Source organism: Condylostylus longicornis, unplaced genomic scaffold (genome assembly GCF_029603195.1).
Source record: "Condylostylus longicornis isolate FDR11 unplaced genomic scaffold, ASM2960319v2 ptg000135l, whole genome shotgun sequence".
NCBI lineage: Eukaryota > Metazoa > Arthropoda > Insecta > Diptera > Dolichopodidae > Condylostylus > Condylostylus longicornis.
The window spans coordinates 10,849,814-10,866,680 of NW_026578103.1; the positions used below are offsets into that span (position 1 = coordinate 10,849,814).

Sequence of the window (16,867 nt, forward strand, 5' to 3'; positions counted from 1 at the left end):
ATTTTTTTTTGTTTTCGTTATCAGAGACTCTTTGATAAGAGCGGCAGAAATTAATTTGTTCAAACAACTTAAAATGATAATAGTTTTCTTCTATATTGTAATTAAAACTTGTTCTTAAAATTATCATTATTTAAAGTTTTCTAATTGATAGTTTTTTCGTTTAATAAATTGATTTATCTTTATCTGAATGCAGTATCAATATGATGAAAATTTGGTAGACAGAAGGTAATCATTTTTGTTGATATCTACTTAATTAAAATTAATATTCTGGAAGAAGAGCAAAATTTCCAAATTAAATTTAAGTAAAATCATATTCATAAAATTAAAATTCCTTTTAGTAAAATCTATAACCCACAAAAATTTGATTAGAAAATCTTATTCAAGCTGCTAAGAAACTATAGCTGTCACAAATTAAAGCTACTGCTACAAATATTAAAATCATTCGAATTTTGTCAGAAATATTTTTTACTCTAAATTAGACAATTTGTTCCTACTGTTACATTCAAAATATGGCAATAGTAAAATTATTTTATAAAAATAAACTTGGGCATTTATGAATTCGTGGAAATAAATTTTTTTTTGTCTTTAAATCTAAGGGTAAACAATATTACTCGGGAATTTCTATCGAACTATTGAATATATTCCTATGGAATTTTGAAATTTCTCAAAGAACGCAGCTCATCAGTGCGCCTAGAAAGATGCGGCACAGAACGTCAAACAATTACGAATAGTTTCATAAAAATGACCAAAGAGCCTATAGAATCGAAAAAATAAACGAATTACCTAACATTAACATTAACAAAAAAACGTACTTTTTGGGTGGCGTAATGTTAATAAACTCATAATGCAACCCAAAAACTTTCAAATCCGTTCAGTGGAAGTCAAATCTACAACCTAATCTCGGAACACTTAGGAAACAGCTTAAACAAATTGTTAATGTTCGTTCAGATTCCCATTTTAAATTTTGATAAAATTCTCAAAAGTATTGAACACATTTTCACCTTCCACATTTAAATATAAAATTATTGAATTTATCTGTACTAAAAGGTCATTTTAAAGTTTAATTGTATAAGTAAACATTCTTCGTTCTTTTATAAAACTTAATAAGAATACAAAAATTATTTATTCAATAAGTATTAGATCAACATTTTTGCTTTATTTTTGAAGAAACTAAACCCGAACTGTTACGGAAGATCGATGTGTAGGTAAAATCGAATATTGCATAGAAACGATTTATTTTTGAAATATTGAACTTCTTAAAATGGTCAATAATTTTTTATGGAGGTGAATGAATGACAGTTATTGTGCAATTATAAACAGTACATAACTTTTTTATTTACAAGTCACCTTTAACCTAAATTTTATTTTTATTTTTTTTTTCAATAAATATAGATATTTAACTTTGAAGAAACTATATGTTTACTTAAATAAAACCTATAACTAGTTATAAAAAATAAATGCAAGTTACTTTGAATTGACCTAAGTGCTTGCAAAATTATGAACAATATTTCCTATACAGGGTTAATCAATGTTTTAACAGATACTATCGTTTTTAAGCCATCAAAAATGGATAAAAGTTTTGTGCTGAATTAGGTGCCAAATTTCAATTATCCGATTTTAAAAAAATAATTTTGGAGTTTTACTTCCATTTATCATCCAGTCAACGACAGATATGAGGTTCCACATATTTATTTTTGAAAGAGTACGTTGAGGATTTTCAAACATTGCGTGACTAATTTCTTAACTCTTAAATTTCGGGATTACAGGTATTTTTTATTTTCTTTATCACTAAAATTTTGCTGAAATTTATCATTTTTTCTAATACTTGTGATAAAAGTACAAAGTATACGAAATTAAGACTTGCCTAACTCTTTCAAAAAAACTTTGTTCATTAAAATCTGATTAATTAATCACCCTGTATATTATACTTCATTGCTTATTTCATGTTATTGCAGTTATGTTGGGTGCAAAAAAGTATGTTGGGGATAAAGGTATATGGGAATCAACCCAAATATTCGCATGCCAGTTGTAGATAATTTTATGTAATACGTATTTGATCGTTAATAGTTGAAAAATTTTATACTTTAATTAAAAGTTATACAAAGAAAATTTTAGATTTAAAACCGTTCCGATTATTTAATGATTGCGTTTTAATTTACGAGTAAATATAAAAAGAGAAAATTTTAATAATTTTTTTTCGAATTGAATCTTAAATTAAATCTTTGGATATTCTTTAAAAAAATTTCTTACTAAATTCAAAATCAAATATGGAAATTACAAATAGGTAATTTTTGATAAGAGTATACTTGTCTTATACTAAGATTAAAGTTTCTGGAATTCTAGTGTCATTAAAGCTGTAACAACTAAGGAGTGAGTTAAACTTATATAAGAGCATGTTTCCTGTGTGATAGTTATTCAAACACACTTCTCCTTATAAAATTTACATTTTTGCTTCGATGAAATTAACATCTTGAGGCGGACATGCTAAGTTTTTTTTAATTGCTTTATACAATTAATTTAAGTCTTAAAAATCGTGTTCGACATCAAATACGTATACGATTTTGCATGTAATATTATTACTATAGCACTTTTCCAAAAAATTTTTTGAAAAAAGTGCTTATTAGTCTCACTCTGTCCGTCCGTCCGCCCGTGGACACTTTTTTTGTTTACAAAACTTCTACACCCTTGAAGATAGAAAGCTGAAATTTCATATGTACATAGATCTTCACTAGAAACTTATTTCTGTAGAACAAAATTTTTATCTATCTCCCCCCTCTAGAAATTATACCCCCCAAAAACCATAAAAATGGCCTTTTTTATATTATTGTTATAATATTTGTTGCAATGAAACCATAAGCATTTTTCAAATTTTTCAAACGCAGAAAGGCAGTGGCTTACTTCCCCTAGCGCGGTATATTATAGTTAAACTTTAGAAAAACCTTATATTTCCGAAACCGCAAGCTTTTTCAAATTTTTATAAACGCAAAAAGCTAACGGTAAATTCCATGAAATTAAAAAATATAATTATTTTTCTTAACTCACAAAATTAACCCTTAAAATCGAGCATTATGTTAACCCCTTTTTATATTAATTTTTGCTTTATTTCAAACACTGCATATATGCGTCATCCTAAATATAGGCAATCCTAGAAATAGTTTTATATATGAATGAGAATAATTTTAATAGTGTGGTAGGTACATATAGACTGTATTTAAAAGCAGAATTTGAAGAGAAAAGTGCTACAATACAAACCATTGGTTTGACCCAACTTTATTTATTCTTTTTTGTATCTTACAATGTTCAATTAATGGAGAAATTCAACGTGGTAGATCATTTTCATTTTTGTATAAATATAGATACTTTAATTAAAAATTATGTAAAAATGTATAAATATAGTTAGCTATATAGTTGTGGTTATATAAGTAATTGCTTTTTATTTATTTTCCGGTATATTAGCATGATCTGTTATGGTCAAAATGATCAAAAAATACAATGAATACGTGTGTATCTCTTCTATATATATATATATTTGCATTGAACCTCATTCCAGATTTTTCTTATTTTCTCTATATATAATTATAACAGAAAATCTTAAAAAAAAAACCCGAAACCCAAACATTAAAGGAACATCGAACTGAAATATTGCATTATTTCACGAAATATCTTATTTCTCTTTTTAACTTTCTTTAAATTCCAAAAAATTTTTTGTCCTTATTTTATCTTTTCTTTAAATCTTTAAAGGCACATGCATACATATTATTAGAAAAACAACGATGGACAAAAAATAATAATGAATTCGGTAAATTATGGTGAAAAGAAGAAGAAAACAAAGTAATAAAAAAATTAAGAAAAATGTAGAAAACAGAAACAAGAACATTACGAATTCTTTAAGATGCTGAGTGTGTGTGTGTGATACTGGCTGGGCGGCTAACAATTGCTTTTATTTTAATGTAGCTATCTATTCATTATTTTGGTATCTTATTCCGATTCTGTTTATTCTTTTGGGTATGCATACAATCATTTTTGCTATTGTTTCTTTTTGTATTTTCATTGGAATGTTCTGTTGCTCTTTATTGCTGCTGTTAAGAATCTATGTTACCTCTTCTATTATTATCTAAAATATATCAGAATTTGAGATTTTTTCCTACTTTTTTAATGTGTGTATATTATTCTTCTGGAATTGTTTTCATTTGAAAGTATAAATTCATTTCAAAACAACAAAAATACTTAGTGCAGTAGGTACAATGCATTTATGTATGCATTCATATACAAAACCTTATACTAAGATTTTCTAGCTCTTTCTTATTCTTATGTAAAACAAGAAAAAGTATAAAAAGAAAAAATAGAGTGGTTGCAAACAAGTAAATTTTTTAAAATTATTTTTATGTAACGTGACTTTTACTTCCCTTAGGAAAGAAATTAGAGCGTTTTTTACAAAGTATTGTTATAGGAGATACGCTGTTTCAATTCTGTATATATGTGAACATTATCTTCTTGTTTTATTTAAGCCTTACCCGCTCTATGAATTCCTATTTCATTTAAGGTGGAATAAAAAATAGACTGAAGTAATGAATTCAAATTTTTTTTATTAATTTAATAAAAATTTAGAGTTTAATTTAATACTCAAAATTTTTGATCGTTTCTCATACAAATATTATACACGATACATAGCTCAGAAGCATAGTTTGCGAGCAGAAATATTTCGTAATTTAAGTAGTTTGTTGTATACTTACACACTCAAAAAAATCTAAAACAAAAATATTTGAATCACAAAATTTATTTAAGAAAAATTTTAAGCTTATAAAAACAAGACCGGCTTGAATTCGGGTGTGGTAGTTCTTTATTTGATTTCAAATTCCAGTTCTTTACAACCAAACGTAAAACTCTGGCGAAATTTTCTCAAAATAAATTAATCAATTGTGAAGTTATGAATTTAGCTGCAAAAACCTTCAACTTTTTTTTTAAATGAAAACTTTATTTAAACATTTGAATTCGAAATTTAAGCCAATCTTGGCAATGCTTTAAAGATTCAAATTTTTTATTGTTTAACGAGCACCTACCTAATTTCTCAAAATTTGATTTGTACTTATATTTCTCGTTCCCAATTGAGAAGTTATCAAAATTTTATTAAACTGGTTTCTTCTGACTTCTTCCGACCACGATCAGTTGTTACCATGAAAGTTTCGTAGATCAAATTGTTTCTTAATTTAGAGTCAAGTCCAAAATTTAAGTACACATACAAAATTTTTTCAACTAAAAAATTTTTAAAACTACAAAATAAGTTTATTTGAATAGCTTACTCAAAACTTACTCTCTCAGAAAAGAGTTAATTGAAATATTTCTTAAGCATGAATTAAAAATTCGAATTTGGCTCCTTTTTCTTAAATGTGACAAATAAAATTCACTCCATTCTATTTTTTTTCAAGTTCAGTGATTAACACTCTATATTTTAATCCTTAAATATTTGAAGAAGATCGATAATACTTCACATCATGTATATATGTACATATACGGGTAACATTCCCAAAAACATTAATAACTCCAATGTTTTCTTTGAAACGATCACGTCGTGTCGAATTTTATCTTTGATTCTTTTATTTTTCTTTTCTTGGATTGTGTTTTTTCTAAATCTAGTCCTTTCCCTGTTTATTGTCAAAAATTTTTAGATCTTTTATATTTTAAAAGAAATTCTCTTCCTTATTTTTACATTTTTTTTTTCTTTTTGTTAAATCTCGTCATTTCAAAGTTCAAGGATTAAAAAAGATTCTTCAGAAACAATGAAAAAGAAAAAAGAAATGGTACAATAATAATCTCCTACATACCGCTCCTTTTTGAATTAACAAAAAATTAAAAAAAAAATAAAATCACCTCATCATCACCTAAAAGATTGATCAAATTAAATCGTATCGAGTGTCAGGTGTTAAAAATTATTAAGTTTGTTTTGTTAAAATGATGAAGGGAGAAAAAATAGAAAAGAGTCCAAGTAGTCAAGGTAATCAAGGTAGTCGACCATGACGTTGTTAAATTTTCTTTAAGGAAACCTAATGTTTTCAGGTGAAATAAAATTTTTTTTCGTTTTCAATAGTTTAAAAAGTAGCTGAAGAAAGTTAATAGGTTAAGAAAAGTAATCATTAAATAGGTTTTGTTATTATTAGGTTTTAATTATTTTTAAAAAGGCGTTCTTTTTATTATTATGAAGGATTCAAAATTATACACTTATAGTGGGATCATTTAAGTGTTTTTTGTTTTGTTTTTTGATAAATAGAGCTAGTTAATTAAAGACAAATTAATGTCGAATATGAAAACATAAATGCATAAGTATTTTTATACATATTCGGCCAAAAATGATAAATTATAAGTTCGTTTTTGAGTAATAGTGGAGGTTTTGATATCAGGAATTTACTTTTGATCAGAATATGTTTCAAAATTGAGGAAACGTTTATATATACTGTGTATGAATTATCATTGGGATCTTAATTATGGTAATTGGGATTAAACTCAAAAATAAAAATTTAATCGTGGATTAGCATATTTTTGTCTTAATTTTTCACTATTGAAATTATTGAATAATAAGAAATCATTTCCAATTTACTTTTAGTACTCAAAACATATGCAATTTAAGAAGTTTTTATTAGTTTAAAATTTAATAATATCGTTGTTTAACAATGAAATTCAAATATGTAAGCAGTACCATCTATTATTTGCATTTTAGTACTATTTAAGGCTAATGAGAATTTTTAATTGAAAAAAGTATATTTCCAATTACAAAATGAGTTAAAACAATGAAATTTAGAATATTGGATTTCAGTAAAAATTTTAATTTTGTTATTAATGCGGTATCCATTCAGTGTTACTTTTTTTAAATCAATATTATCATAGCAATAAAAGCAAAATGAAGTTAGTATAGGCTTGGAAGTTAGTATAGGCAAAGTGCACTGTTATATACCATTGTATAGGTCCTCATGAGTAGACAAAACTTTTGCATGGAGACGATATTCACAGCTCAACAGGTTCGGAGTTACAGGGTCTTAAAATCAATTTCGATTGATTTTTTTACTTTTTGAAATTTGAAGAATAACTTTGTGCCTGTGTAAGATTAAGTATGATTTGAAAATCTTAGAGTAAGGGCTTTCTTATGAATAATTACATTAGTTATAATCTGTTCAGATTTCGGAATCATAGTACAGCTCGCAATCTTGTCTACCGATCTTTAATTTTATATATGGGTCATCTGGCTACCTGTTCTCGTTTAGGAGTTTTTTAGAATTAGAGTAAGTACTGTAAATCTTATTTTATACCAAATTTTTTTCTTCAATGACTTAAACAAATTTTTCCAAATGGCGCATGGATAAAACTCAGGGCTCGGGGGCAGGTCGAAGTCGATCTTTCTTGCCGACCGTTGGACGGTTGATCTAGATATTGATATGGATCTGCAAGAATATTTGTTTATCAAAAGGTTATTGGAATCAAAACTGATTTACAGAGCATTACCAATGACGGACGCCACATGATATTCTCCAGGCTATTAATTTTTGCAAATGTATTGGAGACTCAGTTGAGAACACCATTTGTAAATATTTTTAAACGTTTTTCTAAGTTATTGAAGAAAAACTTATGAAATTCTCACAACTATAATATTACTACTACTTTATGCTGACTATAATTAACTTTTTGTTTTAAAAATTCATTCATATTTAGTGAGTAGGATATATGTATACTAAAAACCTGTACTGCCGTCCACATTCGTATATACTTTTAAATTAGTCCCCTCGCTTTAATATCTTAATTATTCCAAAAAAAAGAAAACAATTCTCTTTAAATAACTGGTTTTTATCATATTTAATAGAAAAAATCTATAAAATGGCTATTATAAAGTGTAGATTTAATTAAAGGTAAGAATCTCTTAGTCTCAAATTTCTTATTAATATGATAAGGTTAGGGAGAAAATAAAGCTTTAATCAAAATAAAATTGTTGAATAAATAATGAATTCCTAATCAAATCGGTTTTATGTTATGATAATAAGAAAAATTTTCATTCAAAAATTTTAAATTTAAAAAGAAAATCAAAACATAAAAAAAAATTCTTATTTAAATTATTCACATAAATATAAATGAAGGTGATTTGCTTTATTAAAATGAACTCCAAAAAAAATAAAAGGAATTTCAGGAACGAATTTGAATATTCAAAACCAACTACTTTAATAGTTCCGGGATTTTAAAAATTCTTATAATGTATGTAAAAAGGAACATATTAAAGTAAATTAATAGCATTATGCCTACATACATGCATATAAGTTACTCATTTCAATTCAAATATCCGAGATTCTTTTCGAAGATCTCGTTTTAAATTACGAATTAGAAAAAAAATATAAATTCTTCCTACTGCGTTCATATATCCTTTTAAATCAGATCAGTTGGTTTCAAAAAAATTCTCGTCTTACTTCTCCTTTCAGATCTCTTAATCTTTTAACTCTTTAATAACTTACAATTAACATCACTCTGGTTATATGTGTTACTGGCAATCTGAATTTTAAGTAAAATTAAATAGATTAAAACCATTTACAATAAGATGTGTTATTTATTTTCGGAGTTATAATCAAAATTACAGGTTTTTGTTAAAGTTTATTTACTAAGATACAAAATTTAATAAATTATTTAGCTTTCATAATAATTCTGCCTGTTTATAAATAAATTTGCATATAGATTTATGTGAAATTTTGCAAAAGTTGCAGCGTGTACGAAGTCATTTAACGTTTTAATTAAATGAAATTCAAAAAGAAGTAAATTGAGGGAAAAATAGGCAACCTATTCTTTTTTGTCAATTGAATTTTGTAGAAAAGTTATGAAAATTTATTTACATATTTGGCTCTTATTGTTGCTGCCTTTTATGGTGTAATTTGTCTGATATTCTAAATTTATTGTTTTCAGATTTAAACATCATTCTATTGCTGTGTTTCTTGTGTATTTTGTGTTTATCGTTCGAAAAATGTTTAGAAAATTCACACACTATTCAGTCACTTGAATTGGGAGATAACAGTATAGTGCCTTTTTCGACTCAAAGAAAGTTTTTTACTTTTTACTTTCAAAGAAAGTTTTTTTACTTTGAATCGTGAAATTATATTTATAACTCTACTGTAGCCAATTGACATTTCGGCGGTAACACAAATATTTTACAAGAGTAAAAAAATTCTTACATAATTCACATACGTACCTATGTATGTAAATGTATGTAAGTAGATTGTTCCACATTTTTTCTAGAAATTCCACATATAAAGCACAATATACATAATATTATGCTCACAAATCCCCATATACATATATACATACATATCATATGATTGTGCACTTCTTTTTAAATATTATAAATTCCTTTGAAGTGATTTATGATTTTATTTTTCCGAAAATATCAGAAAAAAAATAAAGAATATTAAGTATTATTTTTAATTTTTACTATTAAGACCTTACTACCTTTCTTCAACCATTTTTTCAAAATTAAATGAATAACTTAAAAATAATTTTGTAATATTAAACGCGGAATTATATTCAAAGATTTACTTACGTTTTTATCCCAGGAGACCAAATCCAAAAATTACCCTATCGAAATTTTTTGAGAAAATAATAAGAAAATAATTATAAGTGTAAAACAGAATCGAAATATCGTAAAGCAGAATCGGAATCGAAGTATCCGAATACGATAGTAAATTTTATAACAGTTTACATAAGCATGAATAAAATATAAACATTGCATTCTGAACCTAAATAATTCCAAAAATTCAATTTCTTTATGTCTAGAGCATGATAATAAAAATATAGCACGTATATGTAAGTATATATGTGTATTGGAATTAAATTTAATGATTTTACAAAATTAATGTTTACAATGATTTTGATATAACAGTGAAGTCAATTCGTAAGTATATAAGTACACGAACCTCATATACTTATATATTAATACAAATAAACGTACACATGTGAATTTACTTGAGATTTCCATCGGGAAATATTAAAAACCTAGAAAAAATGTATCAGGTAGTTAAATAGTTTTCAAAACAAGTATAAAAGACTCCCCGTAGTGAATTGTGTTATTTTCTAATGTTTAGGCATTCCTACATGCACACATACATATTATATAGAAAAGTGTATGTAGAATTATAGTAGACCTTTTAGTATAAATTATATTATGTATACAAAGTGACTTTTGTAAATGAGTGTGCTACCTACCTACCATCCAGTTAAATTTGAATATAATTTCTAATGGTAACATGTGGAGAGTTAAAAATATTTCATTTCATTTTAATTTTCTCAAAAAATTTCAACAATTCGAAATAATGAGTTGAATAAAGATAGATATACTATTATGTGTATACGTAAGATATAAAGAGTTATTTAAAGAAATAAGGTAAAAATAAAAATAATAAATGAGTAAAATATGAAAACAGTAGAAAAAAAGGCTACTTACTATCATTTTTAATAAAATATTGTAAAAATGAACAAAACATGAGGCTAACTCAAGTAACGACAAATTAAGTATAAAGAAAAAGAGTAGCTATTGTAACCGATATTTGAATAATTATAAGACCAAAATCTTATAAACCTTTGCATATTGTTATTATTATATTGAATAGGTTAGGGTATACATTCATAATAATTTTATAATTTTGAATATTTATTAATTTATGATTGGAAATTTTTTATTGTTTCTCCTTAAGAAAACGAAATTAAAGAAAAAAAAAATATCGTAAAGATAATTTTACCCTAAAACTCAATGGGGTCTATTCAATTTTATTTTGCTTTGATTTCGAATTTTTTCTTGTTTGCTTACCTCTTTTTAAATTAGAAATTCATTTTTCTTCTACATATAATTTATTGATATATTTAATTAAGATTATGGTACTTTTATTATTTCAGGCTCAGATTTACATTCTTATATAATTTGAAGTATTCTTAGCATTCTTAAAATAAAAATTTTTCCTAAAAATGATTAATTCTAATGATATAGAATAGTTATGTAGTAGATAGTCTAGTAGCCACGAAGATCAATACAATAATAAATTATAATAATATTGAATGTACATTAATTATTTTAAGAAATGTCAGTTATTAATTAGTCAATTAAGATATTAAATAGCTACTTAGCTACATTTCTACCTATTCATATTAAATTTAATTTATTTCCTGCAATATTTCATGGCTACCTCAATATTAAATAGTTAATACACTCTACATACAGGTAATTTGCTAAAATTTTGGAAATTTGTTAATATTCGGTTTTAGAAATTTTTAATCATCTTAAGAATAACTTGCCATACACTAACTAGCTCTCATGTGAGAAATAATTAATGTACGGTACGGTATATTTATTTCATTATAATTAATTTATTAAGCTAAATTCAGGAAACGCTACCTGTATTTTACGGGGGCAGATTTATAAAAAGAAGTTTGATATTCTAATAAAATTTAGTTGTGCATAAGTTTTTAATATTATCTTATTATAAGCATATATAATTAGATTATTATTGTTACCTTAATAATAATCTAATTACTTATATGCTTGTTTGAGAACGCATTCACTATAGGCAAAGTCAAAAATTTTCACGATATATGCAGTTGGATTTACTAATTTTATCGGAGCTGTATGAGTCCTATGAATAAATTTAATAAATATAAGCTAAGAACATTGTATTGATATCTCATAATTGCTCTATTACAGCTCTATCTCTTAAAAAATGATTAAGAGAATTTTAATATTACAGAAATATGCTCAGTTGACTATTAACTCCTTCCTCTTGTACTTACTAAAAATAAAATTAGTTCACAAAATATTTTTGGATATTCGGAAATATTTTTTAAATAAGCTTGAGCTCGATTTCGAATTGAAAATTTTAAAATAAATAAACCAATATTCTAATATAAAAATAAGTAATATAATTTATAGACTATTTTACTATCTGAACTTCTTTTCACTCATACAGACTGATCGTAAATATATTATTAAACTATTATTTATTTATAATATTTATAATATTCTTTAAGCCATACTGATTTTTAACCTAAAATGGTTTTGTGTTTTTTAATTAAGAAAAAAAAATAAAAATAGAAAACTTCATCAAAAATATTTAACCTCGTCAATTATAATTCTAAATTTTAATGGCCTAATAAAAATTTTATATTCCGCTTTTATGTTTTTTAATTCTATTTTATTTCTAATTATATTTAGAAAATGAATACTTATTTTTCGTTAGACTATAAATTTTTTTTAAGTTAGTTTATAACAAAAATTTTTAATTTATTGCAGAAACAAGTTAATAGAATAACTGTGACGCCATGTATTATATAAAAAGTTATTAAACAAAATCTATAATATTTGTTTTAGTCTGATTAAAGAATTAATTATTATTAGAAGAAGATTTGACAGTCTTCAAGTAAAATATTCTTCCAAGTTTATTTATCTAATTATTTGATAAACAATAGCATTTACATACAACGTATTAATTAATGTGGTGAATTACAATTAAAATAGTAAATTATATGTATTTACAATATTTAAATTTCATATTTTTGGAAAATTTAAATGTATTTTATTTCTGTCAATTTTAATACGTGATTTAATCCATTCAATAAATTTAGCTAATCATAACTACATACTCATATTGTATATGCACATAATAATTAAGTATACCGCTTAAATATATTTAATTTCTTTCTTTGTTGCATATTTCATGAAATTTCAATTTAAATTTAATTACGTATGCACGAAGTAGTTGTATAAGTAGCAATTATTGTTGTCCTAAAGATAGAGAAAGCAGCAATGTTACGCCAAATAAAAAAATATAAAAATTCCAATTTGCGAACTTTAAAGTCATGTGATTCCGAAAATTGACAAGATTATAATTAATTCATGAGAAAGCTCTTCTTTTCAGTTTAAATACCTAAAATTTCAGAAAGTAAAAATAAACGGTCGAGTTTGAGTTTAAATCCCTGTAATTTTGAAAGTGTTGAGTTGTGAACATTCTATTCATACAAAAGTTTTAATTACCTATGATGCTCTATATAATGGTATTTAGCAGTGTACACGAGAGACCCTCGTTACTAGTGTACCAAATTTTGTTTAGAGCAGTTTATTCGAATCTAAATCCGATTAATAATAATTTATTTTCTTTTCTGTTTTTAATAAAGTATAGAGCCACAATGGATTGACAACAAGAAGCAACTAGAAAATTCAGTATATTTTGAAATTTTTGCTGTACTTACTAAATTTTTTCTAAGTAATATCGAACAGGAGAACCACGTTATCTCTATTATTTTTATTACTTTATTGACTAATTTTCAAATCCTTGAATTATTAATTTTTGTTTTCTATTCATTTTATTAATTTTTAATTACAACAAGTTGTTTTGCGTTAGAATTTTTTTCTTTTTGAATATTCAAAAATGGTTTCTTTCTCGATGGCAAATTAAATATTTAAATCTAGTTCATTAAAATAAAATTTGAATTTTTTTGACCCCCGCTTTTTCTTCCAACAAAAAAAAAATCAACTTTAATATTTTTTGCTTATTTATTTTTATTTTGAGATTCTTCTACTCTCTAACGAACTATTAGAACCTAAAACTTGGCAAGAATTATTTCAAATCTGAACTTGAAATGAATCTAGTAGTTTAAAGCTATAAAAATTTTCTTCATCCAGATTTTTTCGAAATAATATAAAGGCACTAAACTAGATGAGGAATGCAATAAAATTTAAGTTCTTTTTTAAGGTAAAAACGAGATATGGAAAAAAAAGAGGAAAACCAAAATAAAAGAAAAATTAATCGTAAAAATATTTTTTACTACTTTTTTATTGACGGAACAGTTTATTTTTCGATATAATATTAAAATGAAATCAAATTAAAAATAATAAAATTGATATAAAAAAGAAAATAATTAGCATATACGTACGAGTATTTTTGAGAGGTAAGCAGTGCCGGAACTAATATCCAAATTATATTTTGGAAAATTAAGAAAAGATTGTGTCCAGTACATGTGATATAAATTTGTTATGAAAACGCTGGATTTGACGAAGTAAATCTTAAGTGATTTATTCAATTTGAAATTATTTCAGTTCCTAATTTCCAAATCAATTTCTAATTTTAATCCTTTAAAATGTTCAATTGGGGATTTTAAGTTATTTGACAAAACCATAGTTACTATAAGAGTCAACCTAAGTTTTTAAGTAGCATTCTATCATTCCATCATAACGAAACTATACGTTTATAATTTTAAGTAATTCATTCTTAGTAACTAATAAGTACTTTATTAATATTAAGTTAATTGATCCATTAATGAAATGTCAGTTAAGTAAATAAGTACCTATTTATTAGGTCTAGTATTCCATGTGCTTAAAAAAATAACTTTAAATCTAATTTATATTCTCAGTTACATGCACTTATACATAATATTAATATATAAATTCATTTGAATTCATGTAATAGCATCAAATAATTTAAATTTGAAATATATAAGTAATAAAAAATTATATTAGAAATTGATGATGTGACGGCCTTTCACCATATTCTTGAATTCAACTACTTATAAATGACTTTTTGATGCTTTTTATCGCAGAGATCTCTATACCTACATAGTAACATACGTATATACAAAATTGAAAGTAATATATGTACAGAAGTATGTAAACACTTAAGTATCTTTTATTGTTATATAAATTTAATTTTTATTACATATATTTTTATTGAAATATTGTAAAATGATGCTATTAACTAAGGTGAGGGCTTTGTTGTAATGTTACCTATAAGATACACAAGTAGTAGTTATGTGTTTAACTTTTTTATTTTTAAATTTTTTATTTCTACTAATTTGTATTTTTATTTTATTGAACATATTTAATAAACAAAAGATTTTAATATAAGAAATATTTATTTTCAATCAAATTTACAACAGTTGAAATGTGTGGTGATGACTCACTATCACACAATTTTAGTGTTATTTTTTTTTAATATTAAAGTTATTAGAAGAGTTCAAGTAAGTTCTATAAAATTTTTAAGTTATTTTTAAGCCAACTAAACTATTAATAATAAATTTTACTTATTAAAAAAAAATATGTAAAATTAATTGCGAAAAAACATCGACTAACAATCAATGCAAATTAATTGTGAATTGTACAATTTTAAATGAATTTCAAAAAAAAAATTCAAATAAAACGTTGTTCGAGTTCAAAGTACTTTCTTATTATAGCGGCTTCAATTGTCTACAAAGTATACTTTAATCGTTCTACTGCAGCTAGGGAAGCTATTTGTAAAAACGTATTTGAATTGCAGAGAATTAATAAAATTCCAAAATTAGTTTATACCTACTAGTATCCTCCAAGTATATACTTTAAAAGGATATACTTTCTTCATATTTAATTCTTTAATTTCTTCAATATTAAAGAACAAAAAAGTAAATACATAAATTAAAATTGGTTTTGAGAATGGTGTCTAAAAATATGAATTTTGCTTGAAAGCTAATTGAAAATTCTCAAATTTGAATTTGAATTTTGGCATATTTTAATTATTTTAAATAATAAATCAACAAAAAATTAAACTCACCAATTCTTATTTAAAAATAAGTTAAAAAAAAATGAAGTAATCCAAAAGTGTTATGTGAAAATATTCCATATGCGATATTGATCTTTATAATCCATAGTTTGTTATACACGCTGTTTTACAAAAGCAGCGAAATAATGAAACAAAAAATATTTTTTTTTTTATTTTTAATTATAATTAATCGTTATACTTATCGATATTCGAATAAGTAATAAGTTAATAAATGATTGAATTAAGAGATTGAGAAGTTGAAACACGACGAATAATTTTTAATTAATATTCTGTTATACACTAAGCAAGTGTAGTAAACTTTTATATTTTAATTCACATACATTTATAGTTGTTAATTATTATAAATGTTATATTATTTAATATTAAAATTTTTTTATTTATTTAAATTAAATATCACTCTTTAACATTTCTATTTTAACAATAAATTAAAAATACTTTTTATTAGTTTGTGTTTTTTATCAAATATTTCATTAATATTTTTTTACTTATTAAATTTTTAATTTCATTTTATGATATATTAAATAAAATCATTTTTAATTAATTTATAATTAATATTAAATTTACATTTAAATTATTTAAAATAAACAAAAATCATAAGATTTTTCAATTTTCTTAAAGTATTAATAATTCGTTTCTTTTTTTGTTATAAAAATAGTGTTATAAATCCGCGCATGTACGTGTACATGCATAAGTATGTATGTGTAACTATTATAATATACTTAATTAAAAATAATATATTCGTATTATTAATTCACATATCATATACAATGTTATAATATCTTATACATATATATGTATATTATAATATATAAGTATGTAGAATACACAATATGTGATAAAAATCTATTGATAAAATATTATAGAAAAATTGAATAATTAATTATTTTTTTTTTTTTTGGAATTTCATTAAAAAATTATACATAAGATTTTTTAAGATTTTTGTTGAAAAAAGTTTATTCACCTTTTAATTTTTTTTTTATTTTTGCTATTATAAATTTCCTTTTTTTTTTTGTAATTTATTTGAAGTAAGTTGTAATAGGTATGTGTTAAAAATTTATCAATTAAATTTTTATTCACGATAACACTCTGTACTTCTGATTTACTTTTCAAATTTGTGATTCATTTGTAAATATTTTTATTAAAATTCAAAAATCACAAAATATAATTTTATTTAATAAATTTATTAATATACAACTTTCTTTACTTTTTTAATTTTTTAAGTTATAATTTATATTTTGTAAATTTTTTTCTTTTAAAAAATTTATAGGTAGGTACAT

General features: G+C 23.9%; 1 protein-coding gene across 2 annotated transcripts in view; it reads right to left on the bottom strand.

Moving 5' to 3' along the window:
• LOC129615323 (protein bowel) overlaps window positions 1-15,843 on the bottom strand; it is an 80,732-nt gene extending 64,889 nt beyond the window's left edge. The window contains exon 1 of one of the 2 annotated variants that reach the window (XM_055530464.1): window positions 15,582-15,843. The gene's annotated coding sequence lies outside the window, so the exon portion shown is untranslated. Of the gene's footprint in view, window positions 1-5,060; window positions 5,129-15,581 lie in introns of those variants that run through there. The other variant, XM_055530465.1, reaches the window with a different exon arrangement.
• Between the last annotated feature and the right edge of the window lie 1,024 nt (window positions 15,844-16,867).